The sequence below is a fragment of the Nothoprocta perdicaria genome, unplaced genomic scaffold (assembly GCF_003342845.1).
Source record: "Nothoprocta perdicaria isolate Ctin4 unplaced genomic scaffold, notPer1 scaffold_121, whole genome shotgun sequence".
Taxonomy (NCBI): domain Eukaryota; kingdom Metazoa; phylum Chordata; class Aves; order Tinamiformes; family Tinamidae; genus Nothoprocta; species Nothoprocta perdicaria.
Window position 1 is genome coordinate 1,943,832 of NW_020454328.1, and position 14,497 is coordinate 1,958,328.

Sequence of the window (14,497 nt, forward strand, 5' to 3'; positions counted from 1 at the left end):
TGACGAGGAGCTGGGGCTGTAGAGCTGGGAATGCAGGATGACCGAGCTCGGGAAGGCAGCCGGCAGGGCCGCCCAGAACGAGCCTGTCCCCAGAGGCGGCAGCTCCGATCATCATTGGTGGCATTTCATTGTTGGGGATTTTTTTTAAACCAGCTAATCCATTACGGATGTTTTAGTTGTCAGTATTTCTCAAAATGCTTTGCTCAACGTAAATTTGAACCTTCTGGGAGAGAAAAATAGATCTAAATATGTCACCTAGCTCTAAAAATAAAGCATGGCTCATATATGCAGCAAGCAGAGCCCTGCTGCCCTGAGCTCTCCACCCTGCTGATGCACCTATACGAATTTCAGCATCTCACATTGACAAGCTGACCACATTGATGTAGAAATGGCAACAGTTCCACCCCAGGCCTGAGATACRGTGTGCTAAAAGCAGAAGGACCATATTCCTTAAGCAAATGAAATAAAAATATTAAATTCCTAAAAACTCCAACTCCTWAATTCTCCTCTTCCTCATTTTCCTTCACATTCTTGACATAATAAACTGCCATCCCCAGAGGATGTGGAGTTAAGGATCTTGGAGAGCAGTGACTGTGGCACATAGTGAATGTTAATCTATTCCTTTCCTAACATACCTCTGTCTGTGCATTTTCAATGAGCTGTATTAAATATTGATTTCCTATAGCTCTAATTGTGCCCAAAGGTGGATAGTGCTGGGGTGAATTCACAGAGATTGCAGCCCATCCTCAGGAGCCCCTTCCCCACTGGGAGCAGGGGCACGGGACAGACGGGGCTACAGTAGTGAGGGGCTCCTTGGCAAGTCACCGTGTCCTGGTTCCTATCCCACTGTCACCATGGGYCATTCAGCTCTCTTGTCTGCCCAACAAACTATTTCCATCTGTACAAAGGGAATAAAAATAACCGGTTCAACATAACTTCTGCTTGCAGAGCTACTAGTCTCAAGAGCACAAGGTAGTTCATACTATTCCAGTATGTTCCATGCCATATTTTTCTGTAGAACAAAGTCCTAAACAGGCTGCATGCAGCCATAGCACCTATTCCAGGAAGTCCTCTCCCAGGATGGCCTCAATGGCCCAATCTCCATACAACAGGATGCAAAACTCCAAGCAAAGCCTGCACTTTATTTATTGACTAATTCCAGCCTCTCTCTGTGATCATTCTCTGYGCTGCTCCCTCCTTTAAATCAATTGAAATTGCTTTATCACTGCAAACTGGAACCAATTCAATTCACTCTTCCTGTTCATCATTCAAAACCGCCACAAATTTGGGGAAAACGGTAGTGAATTTACTTGTCCATAAATAGGAACTAAGCTACTTTTGCCTTAACCCCTGGCAGGCCTCATGTGAATGGGGGGTGCAGGGATGGCTGCAAGCCTGGGTGCGCCCAGGGCTGCTCCGGCTGCCGAGGTGCCTCCTGCTCGTTCCTCCCTGTCTGAAAGCCACAATAAAAACGACATCTCGGGAGAACCGAGGAGAAGTGTCCCGCGTGGGCAGGCAGGCGCTGAAGGGCGTGCTGCTCTCCGGCTCAGAACACGAGTCCTTTCTACAGCCACAGTCCTCACAGGTTCTGGCAGGCTCACCTCGCCACAGCGGTCAGGAAGGGGACTATCCTGCTGCTGCACGTTGGGTCCACACTGCATGCTGCTCCTGGGGGCACCCCCGGGTTTGGGAATATATGGCAGCCTCCGCTAAAGGGCCCTACTGTGCTGCCCACCTTGCTGGGCATCTCCATGCTGCTCTCAAGTGCCTCCCTCCAGCAGGATTTCAGTCACTGCTGAACTGCTCAGCCAGCTCCTCGGACAGGACCCCAAGTCACAGAGTTCCAGGGCATCCGAGCCTGCTGCTCACGGCAGGAGAAGGGAGCTGCCATAAACCAGCCGTACAGCTCGGAGGGTCGGTTTGCCAAGTTCATGGCAGCATGTTCCCTGCTTTCCATGGGCACTCATGACACATCCAGCAAAACCCACCTGCACGGGAAGAGCACGAGGGCAACATGTGAGGCTACAGAGCCACGGAAGGGCTGCCCCGTCTCCCACCCTTCGTTCAAGGCCCCGGCCCAGCCATGACGCAGGTGCCCTGAATTTCATGCGAACAATGTGAAGTGCAAAGGCTGGCGGGGAGTGCCAGGCTCCGTGCAGGGGAGATCCCGCCAGCCTCCTGCAGCTCCCAGGAAAAGCCGAGCTCCCCGGAGCAGGGAGGAGACCTCCAGACTTCGGCTGATGCTGTGTTGGCCACATGCTCTTTCCCTCCAATTCGGAGACAACAAACCTCTTCAATGTCCCCTAAAGAAATCCACAGACAGAGCGGATTCTTCTGAATTCTTATTTTCAAAACCTGATTCTAGGTTCTCGCTAAAGCAAAATCACGTGCCTGTTCCTGGCAGAGAGCCAGGACTAAATTAGCTTGATACATTTAGTACAATTGCAAGTTAATAGGCAGTCTGGTCTGCTGTAGAACCTATGCAATCCTTTAAATGTTTAATCAAGAAGCAAAATTAGCACTTAAAGATCCATTGCTTCCAGCATTGTTTTTCTTCTAAGCAAGCCAGTAAATTGGGGGGGAAAAAAAGCCCTCTGCCAGGTTTACACGTCTTTGGTGCTGAAGGCAATCTGCTTTGGCCAAGAGGATGCACTATCAGGAAATAAAATGCAGAGACAGAGAGAGGGGAAGAACTGTTGGGAGCAATGGGTGTACACTTCTGGTTCCCAGGCCAGATCTCCAGAGCTGGTTAGAAAGAGACCCTTAAACTGCACTGGGATGAATCACAGAATGACCGAGGACGGAARGGCCCTTTGGAGATCATCTAGCCCAGTGAAGACCCTCCAGGAGGGATTTTTTCTATGCTGTGAGATGGACGGGGTGACTTCTGCATCTGTGCGGGTCATCCCCCCCAGCCTCTGTAGCCTCTACAGCTCCTCTCAGTGGGAGCACAGAATGGCAGGTCAGATGTCTCAGTTGTCAGTCCTGTGATGGGCTGGATCGCCCTGGGACACGACTGTCTCTGTGTGCTGGTGAGAAGCTGAAATGATTGTCTTGGACATCTCAGCATCTGCTTCTAAGGTGGATCCAGCTTGGAGCAACTTGTTCCTCATTCTACTGAAGGCCAAGGAATGAGCCCATCTTTGACCTATCCGTCCAACACATCATGACATGAGGGAAGCATCCCTCTCGTGCAGGCGCTGAGCCCATTCCATGCAGTGCTGGGTGTCCATGACTCAGCAGCAGATGAAGTGCCAAACCATCTTAAAGGTCATTGAGCTCCTCTGCCAGGGCTGCAAACAGCAGCTTGGCCCTCTCATCTGTCAGGTCTGCTTTATATCAGCTGTCAATTGCTGGCGTCCCATCCCAAAATAGCTCATTTCACCTCTGTTCCCAGCCTTGAAGCCCATCACGCTGTTCCTGGCCTGCCACCTCCGATTCCCCTATGTCACATCATGGGCTTGGGATGACAGGACAGGCTGAGCTGCACTGAACCAGGGAAGCTGCAACCACGACTCAACAGGGAGCAGGAGAGGGAGAGAGAAAGGACAGGACGGGTCGAACTGCAATTAAGCAGACCCCGTTGGATCAGTGTGCTAAACGCACAACAAATGTGTTTTGTCTTAGCCCCCGGCAAAGTGTTTTACAGCAGTTTCTCTGAGCCACGCTGGGTTCGTACAACTCCCAGATGCACCTTGCTCTGTTCCCGGCTCTCCCACRTGGCCAGGGCTGCGAGGAACGTTCCCCGTTGTGGGTCTCCAGGGTTCCTGCATCACCAGAGACTTCAAAGCAGAATAAACATCTTTGTTCTGTAAAGACCTTTGTGCATGAACGGAGCACGTGAGCAAACACAGCTGCCGCGCCAACATCACAGGGAAAGAGCGGGAACAACGAAAGCCRCCTGAGGCCTTGGCCTTTCCCCCTCCGTTAAGAGAGAAAGGCAGAGGCTGGGGAAGGGCGCGGAGACGCAGGAGGCCGCCCAGCAACACCCTTCCCGTGGGCACCGCGCGCGCCCAGGCCTGCGCAGCGTCGCCTGCAGCAGGGCCTGCAGGAACCCGACGTTCAGGGCAGCCCTGCCTGGCTGCGTCCCGGCCTCCAGCCTCCTGCCCTTCAGCCAGACGCGGGGAGCTGCAAGGCAGCGTGGCCCCTGGCACAGGCTGCTGCCCTTGGCTGCTGCTCCTTCCACAGCTTTATGTGCTGTCCTCATGTCCAGATAGTTCAGACAGGTCCTGGCAATATGGACCTTTTCACAGTGAGCTTTACTGCAAGCTAAAAGGGCCACAGAGGCGCACCTGACAAGCCCTGGGCTGACCAAGCAACCTCGRGTTTGACGCTAATCAGCAGTGCAGACAGACCCGAAAGCTCCAGGACCCCTTTCCCCTCCCTCTGAGCTAGCAATCAAGGCAGGCTGTTATTAATAATGAGTAGCCATGGCAACAGCGTGTGCTGCACGTCCTGCGGCCCGGAACCCAGRACCCGGCTCCAGGCTGCGCGGGTCGCGGACGCGCGCGGTGCCGCTCACCGCGGCGCAGCTCCGACCGAGGGCCCGTGGCTCGTTTGCAGACCTGGCGCACAGGGACGGTCACGATGCCCAGCAGGTGGATCTCAGCCGATGCGAGGTGCAGGGGCCTCAAAGACACTGCTCATAACGCCCTGCAGGTTCCTTCAAGCAGGAACATGCCATTCCCTCAGTTTGAAAACCAAGATGCAAGGAGAGGAGAGAGGGGAACAAACCTGTCTGTCTCTGAACTTTCTGGGTGGCCACGTGGCTCTCAGTGTCCTGTGGCCCAGGCAAGGATGTAGCCTCAACCTTCACATCACATCCACATGTGAATCAGGCTGATGGGCAACCCAGGCCCAGAGAGATGGCGACAAAAGGGCCAGTGCCTTCACGCTCCCAAGCTAAAGCTGAATTAATTGAGCTCTGGGTGAGCAAAATCATGGAGGGAGGAGGAAAAGAGCCCAGAAACCAGCGAACCTGCTGCTCTGGTGCTGACACAGATTGCCTTTTAACGCTGTATTAGCTCCCTCCCTCAGTGGTTTGCAGCAATCACTGTTATAAGCTAAGTATTGCTTCTAATTTTGGACCCCACTTCTTCTCATAAAAAGACTTTAAAAGCATCCTAAGTGAAACAATTACCTGAAGTAAAAGGTCCTTAAATAACAGGGCAGCATTTTGAAAAAAAAGGGAGCTGGATGGTTCAAAACGCTCACAACGGCTGGAGACTGACGATCGTCCGGCTGTCCTGACGACACTGCTGGCTCCACGAGAGCAAAGGTGCAAGTTGCACCATGCGTTTTTGGTCACACAGCCCAAATGTCACCACGTTTTTCTCAGCACACAACCTCTTGAGGGAACCTGGAAGCCAAAATAATTTAGGCRACTGAATTACCAGCAAAAAGGAAAAACAAAAATGTCCATTGGATTTTCYCAGTGGGATTTTCTTTCTAAGGAAGCAAGTGCATGGCTTGAAACGCAAGCACCTTTGGTTGGCTGCTGGGAGCGCACTCAGCTTGAGCCTCAACATTTCAGACTGAATCAGTTCCAACAGGTCTAGCACTAGACAGGATGGAAAATTAGCTTTGCGACATACAGCAAGCAGAAGTAGTCAATAAATATTTCACTTGTGCATTTGGAAAGAATTTGGATGATGTGTTCATATCCTAGAAGGATAATGAAATACTTCACTTTCCAATGGCCCTGAGCAATGTTTGATTGTACAGAAAGAATTCAATGTAATTAAAGAGGATGTTAAACAACAGCTATTCAAGTCAAACACTTTAAAACCCACAACTACAGATCATTTACATGCAGGAGCACTAAGGGAATATTCCAGAACTTGTGAAAATTCTTGAGAAATTCTACAGGCAGGATATCTGATTCAGGCACAAGATGGATTTCAATGTGGATTTTCAGTGCCCTCAGGGAATGTCTCCACCAGCAGCTGCTTGGTTCTCCCAGCATGATGCTGACTCCAGTTTTCTGTCTCTCTCTTCCCTTTTTACACCTCTCTCCTCCTTTCCTCCATCACCCAAGCAGATTTTTTGAAGGATCTGGCTATGTCCCAGGCAGAAAAGATACCTCATATTGAAACTGGCCCCTTTTGTCTTCATTGCCCAAGTTCTCGCGGCAGGCATCCTGCAGGGATGAGGGCAGGATACACCAGGACTCCAAGGACAACGACAGCAGGACATGAACCCTGGAGCCTCCATCCGAGTGACCCTTGGGGTGAATCAAGCCCTATTCAGTCCATCCTTTGGAACTTGGCCAGTAAAACCCACCTGGCTGCATCCTTCCAAAACAGCCCGCAACACCTCCGGTGTCCACTCCAATATAACCATGCTGTTTGTCACCTCTGACAAAAGCCCTGAAGCCCTCACAGGTTTTATCTCCTGAAAAGATCGGAACCCATTTAGATTCCCTATTTTAAACCTGTGTTTTTCTTTGGAGCWGAGATCTTCCTCCTGCCTAGCAGCAACCACGAGCAGCTTTCCGCAACCCACCCCCCCTACCTCCCATGCTCTGGCAGCTCTCAGCGAATCTCTGCAGCTTGTCATCTTCACATTCACCAGGTTCTTCCTCTTCCCTGCGCAAGAGCTGGTCTGTCACTCCCTCTGGATCCTCGCCCAGCCTCTCCTGCCCTATAGCATCTCCAGAAGTGCCACCATCCGACCCCACAGAGATCCCCAGCGTTCTCTGGGGTTCTCCCCACCTAGGATTTTTGCTTGCTTGGACAACAGTCTATCACCAGCATGGTTAAAAAATCTCATRTTTTCCTGAATTCAGACCCTTAGAAAATGTATTAAATAACAGAAAGACACTTCAGATGACCTGGATGAACTTCCTTAGCATGGGACGAATAATTCCAGATTTTTAGCAAAAGAAATAGGCCTTAGGAAACACTCATTTTGATTCAGAACCACCTTTGGTCCAGCTTCAACAYGGGGTCCCAAAAAAGACCTTTTAGGGGAGGTACAATTGGGCCAGGACGTCCTGGCCTTCTTCAGAGACCTACCCCAAAAGGACAGCAAAGGGTCTCTGCCGCTCACCTCAGGGCCAGAGCAGGGACCTCCGGGAGGTCAGTCCTGAGGTTTGGTTATCCAGGCTGCATCCATGGCCGCAGCACCTGCCCGACTAGGGAAACGAGAGGAGCAGGAAGGGTGAAGTGCTGTGGTGGGAGCTGCCCCCTCCCCAAGGGGGTGACGCYGCAGAGCTCTCGACATCCAGCGCCCCACAGCCCCACCGCCAACTAACGGCAGGCATTCACTGAATTTACTGCACAGCACAACTCATAAAAAGGGATTAGAAAAACGAACATATGAAGCCTAAAGGACAAATTCACYCCTGCTGGCTGCCACCCTCCAGACCCGCACCATTTTGCAGAGATCTATAGATTTTTAAGGTCACTACAGCATCTAATGGTAATTTCTGCTCCTCTCCATGTATGAATGCATTTAGCGACTCCAGAAATCAGTCCAACAGCATGAAACCACACACTAAAGCTTTCCTTCTAGTTCTCATTTAAAGAATTACATAAGATGAGGAAATTGTCAGTTAAARTTAAGAGGGTTTTTTTTTTCATTAGAGGAAAAAAATCTACATTAAATGGAAAATAAAAATCMTTCAAATAAGAAAGCAAAACTGGAAAATCCAGAGATGAACTGACAAGACTACAGAATATCCCTCCCAAACACCATTACTTGAGTACAAATTAAAAAATTTGTACCACTGGTTTCAGAATGTTGACCATTTTGACCATTCCAAAAAGCTTTTGCTTATTTGCATATCAAATATGTCAAAGCAAAATATCCTTTTGACCCAACCTTTGTTTTGAGGACAGCTTAGATTTCTTTTTTTCTTTCTTTACTTTTTAGAGAGAGGATGTTTTACCATGAAAAGCTTTAACTGTGATTTTTATTTTTTAGTGCGTGAAGTTCTAATTGAGGAACTTCTGGGTGTGCTACCTTACATCTACCTTGTTAGTTTGTTCCAGTTAGGTTAATCAGTCTGACTTTTAAAAATGTGCAATTTAATTCTGTTAGGGCTTTGTCTGGCTCTRAGTAACAGGGCTAACGAGACCATCACTCCGCAAGGCGCCCAAGAGGAAGGTTATCTCCTCTGGCACGCCGGAGCCACACGTGTCACCTGTTCCCTGTTCCACTGGTCAGGAGATTCAGCACTGGAAAAAATAACAATACAGGACCTGGCTCYGGGTTGCTGGTGGAGGCAGTGCGGTCAGGGCAGGCCTGGCTAGATAGAGAGGGTCTTTWTAGCACCGACTCTCCGACTAGTTGTTCTCTCTGGGGCAAGGTTGTGCCTGGCGGCTCTTGGCTAATCTGTTCATCAAACTCTTCCGATGAGTTGAGGCTTCTGGAAGAAGAAAAATACAGTTGTCCAGGCTGGTCCTTAATCCTCTCCCAGAGAGGCAGCCCAGATGACACCTTGGGTTTCCTCTTAGCTTTCAGCAGCACTAGGTGCCCAAGTGTCCCTCTGTCCTTGTTCTTCCTGTGCTTCCTATAAGGCATTAGCTATTCCTGGGGGGAGAACATGTAACTTTTCCTGGCTGTGAAAACCACTTCTCACTCAATTTCTGTAAAGTCCTATTAAAAAAACCCTCCCTCTTTCTCTAAAGAGGTRACTTTAAGGACAGCAGGCTAAACCCCTGAAGTTTAGGCTCAGATTAATCAGCAAGCTGAAAGGCTCCATCCTTGTGTGAAAGAGCTGGTTGCAGGTGCAGAGGTTCTTCATTGCCTCCAACTTCAAGGAAAAAGACCCTAGGCATCCTGTAAACTGGAGAAATTAATGCATTAACTCCTCATAACATTCTCTCTTGCAGGAAGGTTGGAATATAATCAGAAATATGTTAATGTGCCATTTGCTAATTTCATTCTTATTCCATCTGGGGACAGCAAGATCCTCTCCTCTGATATATTTTGAATGTACTTGTCAGAAATATTACATCTTGAAGAAGAAAAAGTKTGCTGCCTCTCGCAAGTATTTCTTCATTCCTAGCCACAAGTCCACCCATGAAGCAAATCAAGATAAACTTATTTTCCCCACCCAGATTGTTTCAGCTGTTCCTGCTTTATCTTATGACTTAGTGTTATTACTTTTCTTTAAAGATCTTTTCTTGATGACAATTAGATGCTAAAATAAGCCAAAGAGAGGAGCAAACTCGATTCTGGTGCTTTAAAGATCGGTCGTGCAGCCCATCGGTTGCATTACTGCTGCTCGGGGARCAGAGAAAGGAGGAAACGACGGCAGGAAAGCAGCAGTGCGACAGGTTAGTCTCTCTGAAGCCACAGCGAGCGCTCCCACCAGCCACACTGGCTAATTGAAGTGATTCATTTTCCCTGATTCCTCCTCGAGTCCACAACGAGGGGCTGCTTGTCCCAGACACGGATATGGAGGAGCAGGACTGGGCTTCAGCTCCAAGCTGTGCCCAGGCAGGCTGCAGACATGGCTTAGTCAGGGAGCAGCAAAGCAGCTGCCAGCTCCCTGCTCAGCACCGCTCACACCCAGCGTCCCCACGGTCCCAAGACGGGGCTGTGGGTCTGTCGCTACGTCCGCAGAGCCCTGGCACGCYGCGGGCTCCAGCGCCCCGGGCACCGCGCTCCCATTGACAAATCCAGGCTCCTTAATTCTCTGACCATGCTTCCCTTTTGCAGCAAGACAGAGCAGCTAATTAACTGCTCTTCTAAATGAAGGGAGGTCTATTTGGCTTCAAAGGAGACAAGGGAGAGATGCTTCCGATGCTGCTGTTTCCCGCTGCYGACGCGCAGATGTGCGGGAGCTGGTGGCTCGTTTCTCACTTGCCCTGGTAACTCTGCCAGCTTCGTGAGCTTGGCTTTCCTCAATGCCGAGCATGTTATGGACAACCCAGAGATGTTCCCTACTCCCTCCTCCAGCACAGACTTAATGTTACCAGGCTCCTTTCAAAGCACTTGTCAGCTACAAAAGCAAGGCTTTAGCTTGCTTATTATTTTAATACTTCACTATGTATTTTATATACTATTTTTGTTCTGTTCACAATGCATTTTTGAGCTCACTATCAGCAGAGATAATATAACACAAGCCTTAATATCACAGGAAATGAATATTGATGGGAATCTTGTTACAATTTGTTAGATTTTATGCTCCATTTAAATTTTTTTTTCAATTGATGTGCTCAGAATTGGTGAAATTATTTTTCAAGGGTTTAGTGGAGCTTAAATTATTCTTTGGCCTTGTTCTTCTCAGGGGTGGATTTCACCCAAGGTGAAGCAGAATGGCCTGGTTAGCGAGAATATGGATTTCAAACAGGAACCCCTCCTGCTTAATGATCACTTCAACGCCCGCTATCATAACACACAAGGGCTATTTCCCTTGAAGGCTCYCAACACAGGATTTACCTTTTACTGAACTGGAAGGGTGCAGAGATGCTGACAGTACTTAAAAGGCAGAGAGAAAAGGGAAGTGCTCACATCATGTTACCTGTACCCCAGGTCACAGCCAGGCACCAGCATCACTTTCATCTGCAAGGAGCAGGGTCCCAGCTCCAACTGCAAGTCGCTGCTYGGCTGACTTCTAACAGAAGCACTAATTGGAGCCAGGGGCTTCTCTTTATCCAAGCCATTCTTCTGCTTAGACAGAAGAGATTTCTCTCCCCTCGCCAATTTACAGAATTAGGATCAGCTGGGAGGAAAGGGCTGGCTTCTCAACAGGCCACTTGGAAGGAARTGGAATCATCCCTCCATCTCCCCCAGCTCACAGGAATTGCGACTTCAAACTTTTTAAAGGAYCAAACCCGACCATCTTCCCGCTTGCTCAACTCCCCATTCTTTTGCATCCTTAGGTGCTCCACTGTTTCATGCAAGAGCAGAGCAGTTTATTTCTCTTGCATGTAAGAGCGGGATGCTCAGATACTCTTGCAGTGCAATGAATAAGACACACACAGAAAGATAGGCAGATGAATGAATGGTAATTTATGAAATAAAGCAGGATGTAGAGTTATGTCGACACAGAGAAGAGGAAAACACTATTTTTTTCTACGCCTATTTCTACACCTAAACACTATTTTTTCTACRCACAGCTACGGCAAACCTCTGACAAGGAGCTGCAAGGTCAAATCCACCGGCAGAGGAGCAGAGGAATAAGGTGGAGATTGAAAGGAAAAAGACCATTCAGGTCACCAGATCAAGGCGTCAGACAGACTGAGGAGGGCTCTAAAGAGACCCCGGCCAGTGGAGCTACAGGCAGCCCCGTGAGCACATCGGGTGCATCCCGTGCCAGTCCGGGCCCCTTCCCTTTGCCTGCAGCAGTCYGGGCAGCCGGAGCTCCTGCCACCAGGGGAAGGCAGGGGGAGGCCCGTTTTGCTCTGCTGAGATATATATATAAATATATGTATTTTCTATTAAAGAAAACCTGTTTAGGGAACAGGCTCCAGAAAGGGGCAAAATATCCCATTAATGAGGAACCAATAGAGACTTTTTAAAGCACCTGACAGGGCTCAAGCCATAAATTCTCTGAATTAACTAGAATGGATTTATGGACGCAAGTAGGAACTCAGCCAGGAATGAATTAAAAGAATTCAGCCTCAAATTCATCAATGTCTCGCTTAATATTTTAGCCTCTCAGTGGTAGCMGAAATGATGAGGGAGAGAAGAGAATTGATAGTAATAACAAGGCTGTTGAATACTCTTTGCGAGTCTTATTGGCAGGGGCTCAGCGAGAGACGTGAGAGCCCGCGCCGTCTTTGCTCTGCGCAGGAGGCCCCATCTCTGCCTGCAAGGGGTTTTCCAGCATATTCTGYGCTCAGTCTTTGCTGAAGAGGAACAACCTCTGGGTGGTTTTGATCAGAGCCGGCGGCAGAAATCGGAGGGATGGAAAACGTGCCCGGATGAGACTGCCCAATGTGCTCTTCTTCCAACCTCTCTCCTCCCTGAGAACGGGATGGATTCAGGGAGAGTCCTTGACTTCACCTGTGAAATGGTGTTTTCATCTAGCAAAACGGATCTTTTCAACGTTCCATCAAGATAAATGACCCTCTATTATTGTTCCCTAGGCTTAATTTAAATGCAGGTCCACTGGTACCCATTCTGCTTGCAACAATATTGTGACCAGTATGTGTTAAAGATTTATGATGTATTTTGCATATATATTTACATAATTAAGAAAAAAGTCAAACCATTTGTGAAAGAAGTCACGCATAGGCAATTGTCTTACAACTAGTTCAAGTGGGATCCTTCATTTTTTGCTGCAGTGTCCCAGAGAGGTAGATGCTCCCTTCTGAACTAAATACTGTGCCCTCCCGAAAAGCCAGGCTGCATTAAAACCTAATTTTCTTCACCCAGTCAGATACCGACCTCAGGAGAGGAAAGTAGATGCACCGATTTCTTTGGCTTTCCAACTCGTCCTGGCAATCGGTGCAGGCTGGAACTCCTACACTACAGACCCCTCCGCTCAGATCCGATGACACCCATCTCTTGAGACAGCTTCAAACCCTTGCAGCTTACAGGGCTCAAGGAACAGCAAAAAAAAGGAAAACTCATTGCTTTTTATTCACACAGACATTTGCACTGGACAATTCAACCAGCTCTAATGAACCCTTGCCTGTTCTTCTCAAAGAAAGCATGCTGAGATGTAATATGCAGCTCAGTAAATTCACTCAAAGCTTTTGAAAGAAAATAATATATTTTTTCTCCCGACGTGTAAATAACAGGCTCATCTACTTCAAAAGCGTAACTGAAATTAAGGGTAGCAGGAGCAGAGGTGGAAGCTGGGAGATCAGTTCGAACCCTTGCTTTTTTGCAAAGACGTCACTGTCTTAAGGATGTAATCGCACAGGGGCCCAGCTGCAGCTCTGCTCGTGTTTCACTGGTTCCTGGCCATGACTGAGGTCTTCTGCACCCCTGCAAGCCCCATGCCAACGTCGCTGCCCTGGAGGAGCTCTCCACTTGTGCCCACAGAGCAATCATCGGGCTGCCACAGCAGTCTCAGTCCTTTGGGTTTTGTATCATCTTGGACCCAAGAACTGATGATGCTCTGAGAGGTCCAACACCATGAAGATAAGGTAATGTTAACGTCAGTGATGATGTATAACGTTGGCTCTTCTGCTCTAGCATCTAGCATTATCTACCTGCTTCCCTGCTCCAAAGAATTATCTATCTAATGTCCTCAAGCGTGTTTTGTGTCTATTCTTGATAATGCTGACAATGACAGACAATGTGATTTTCTTCTGTAGCCTTCAAATATAGTGTTACCAGAGCTGGCACCAGGCATCTGCCCAAGCATATGACTTGTCAGAGCTTCACTGCAGGAACAACAAATTGTTTTTCATCGATTTCAGCTCCTTCCTCGGCTGGGGATTTGAAATTGGAGGAGGATATAGCTAGAAAACATGTTCCTGAGACTCTAAGGGCAATTACACCTCGATGGGCAGATYCTGAGGAGCCAAAACACACTCAAATACTTCAGAGGTATATAAGCGCTAAGTACCAAGAGGCAGAGATTAGATTCTGTTAGGAATATTTGCTGTGGATGGGTTTACTTAAGAACCAGTAGCATCAAGCAGATAAACCCAGGAACGTGTCAGATCCATAGCCCTTCTCAAGGAATCAGCTTCTTGCCTGGAAAATCATGAGGATTTGGGGAAATTTTAATCATACATTTTAGGCTCCATTCACTTGGAATCTGGTTTCTTGTGATTTGGAGGACACGTGTTTCGTGGTGCCAGGGTTTTCTCCTCAGCCACATAGATGTGTATGGAAGGGGAAACTCCTGGAACAAAAAGATATCGACTTTGAAACCAGTGAAAAACTAATTAAATATGACGATATGATGAAAATAAATATTAAAAATGTTAATTTCTTCCCTAACTGAAACAATAGCATTTTCAAAGTTCCAGATGGTCTGCACAAGTTCTGGGACTCCACTAGATGTTTCATTTTTCCTTTGCAACAACAGGGTAAGTAGAGCAGCCYGCAGGGAGCACAAGCTAAGAGCCATGACTCACTCAAGTCCTCAAGAGAAGGGACAAGAATGACAACAATTATAATACAAATTAGTTTGGGGGAGGACAGGAAGACAGAAGGGAGAAAGTTAGGCTCAAAATCCATATTTTGAGATACGTCACTAAATGTCCTGATACAGATTTCACTTATTTGATGTCACGTTGATCATCAGTTTGCTCTTCCAGGTTTGAACACAGAGCTCTGCAGCATTTTCGCTGCTGGGTGACACTCGCTGTGAGGAGGATTTTTCATTCCCATTCTTTTTTCCTCCACCTTTTTACATGGACACCCCAGTGGCCCAACACACAGAGAATGTCAAGGGCCATGAAAACTTTATTTAAATGCTGCTACTTCTTCACTGAACATTTCTAATCCCYGCTCTGGGACCTCTCTATGCAGAGTACCATGAGAAATGGTACCAGATTATTCTGACTTTGCAGTCCACAAGAAGCTTGCATAAAAGATCAAAGGGAGAGTGTCCCTGACAGACTGAAAAGCCGAAAGA

At 48.1% G+C, this 14,497-nt stretch overlaps 1 protein-coding gene and 1 long non-coding RNA gene across 4 annotated transcripts in view; both read right to left on the bottom strand.

Annotated features, from left to right (window-relative positions):
• The window catches only part of LOC112960233 (acid-sensing ion channel 2), a 294,430-nt gene that overhangs the window by 137,828 nt on the left and 142,105 nt on the right, over positions 1–14,497 (bottom strand). The window lies entirely within an intron of this gene.
• Positions 1,886–10,515, bottom strand: LOC112960234. Of its 3 annotated transcripts, none has more exons than XR_003251725.1 (3): positions 10,475–10,515; positions 5,141–5,359; positions 1,886–1,988 (listed from the first exon to the last, which is right to left on the bottom strand). It is a non-coding gene; the product is annotated as an uncharacterized LOC112960234 (long non-coding RNA). The 3 variants fall into 3 exon arrangements; XR_003251724.1 differs by having other exon boundaries at positions 10,465–10,496; XR_003251726.1 differs by lacking the exon at positions 10,475–10,515 and adding an exon at positions 7,051–7,092.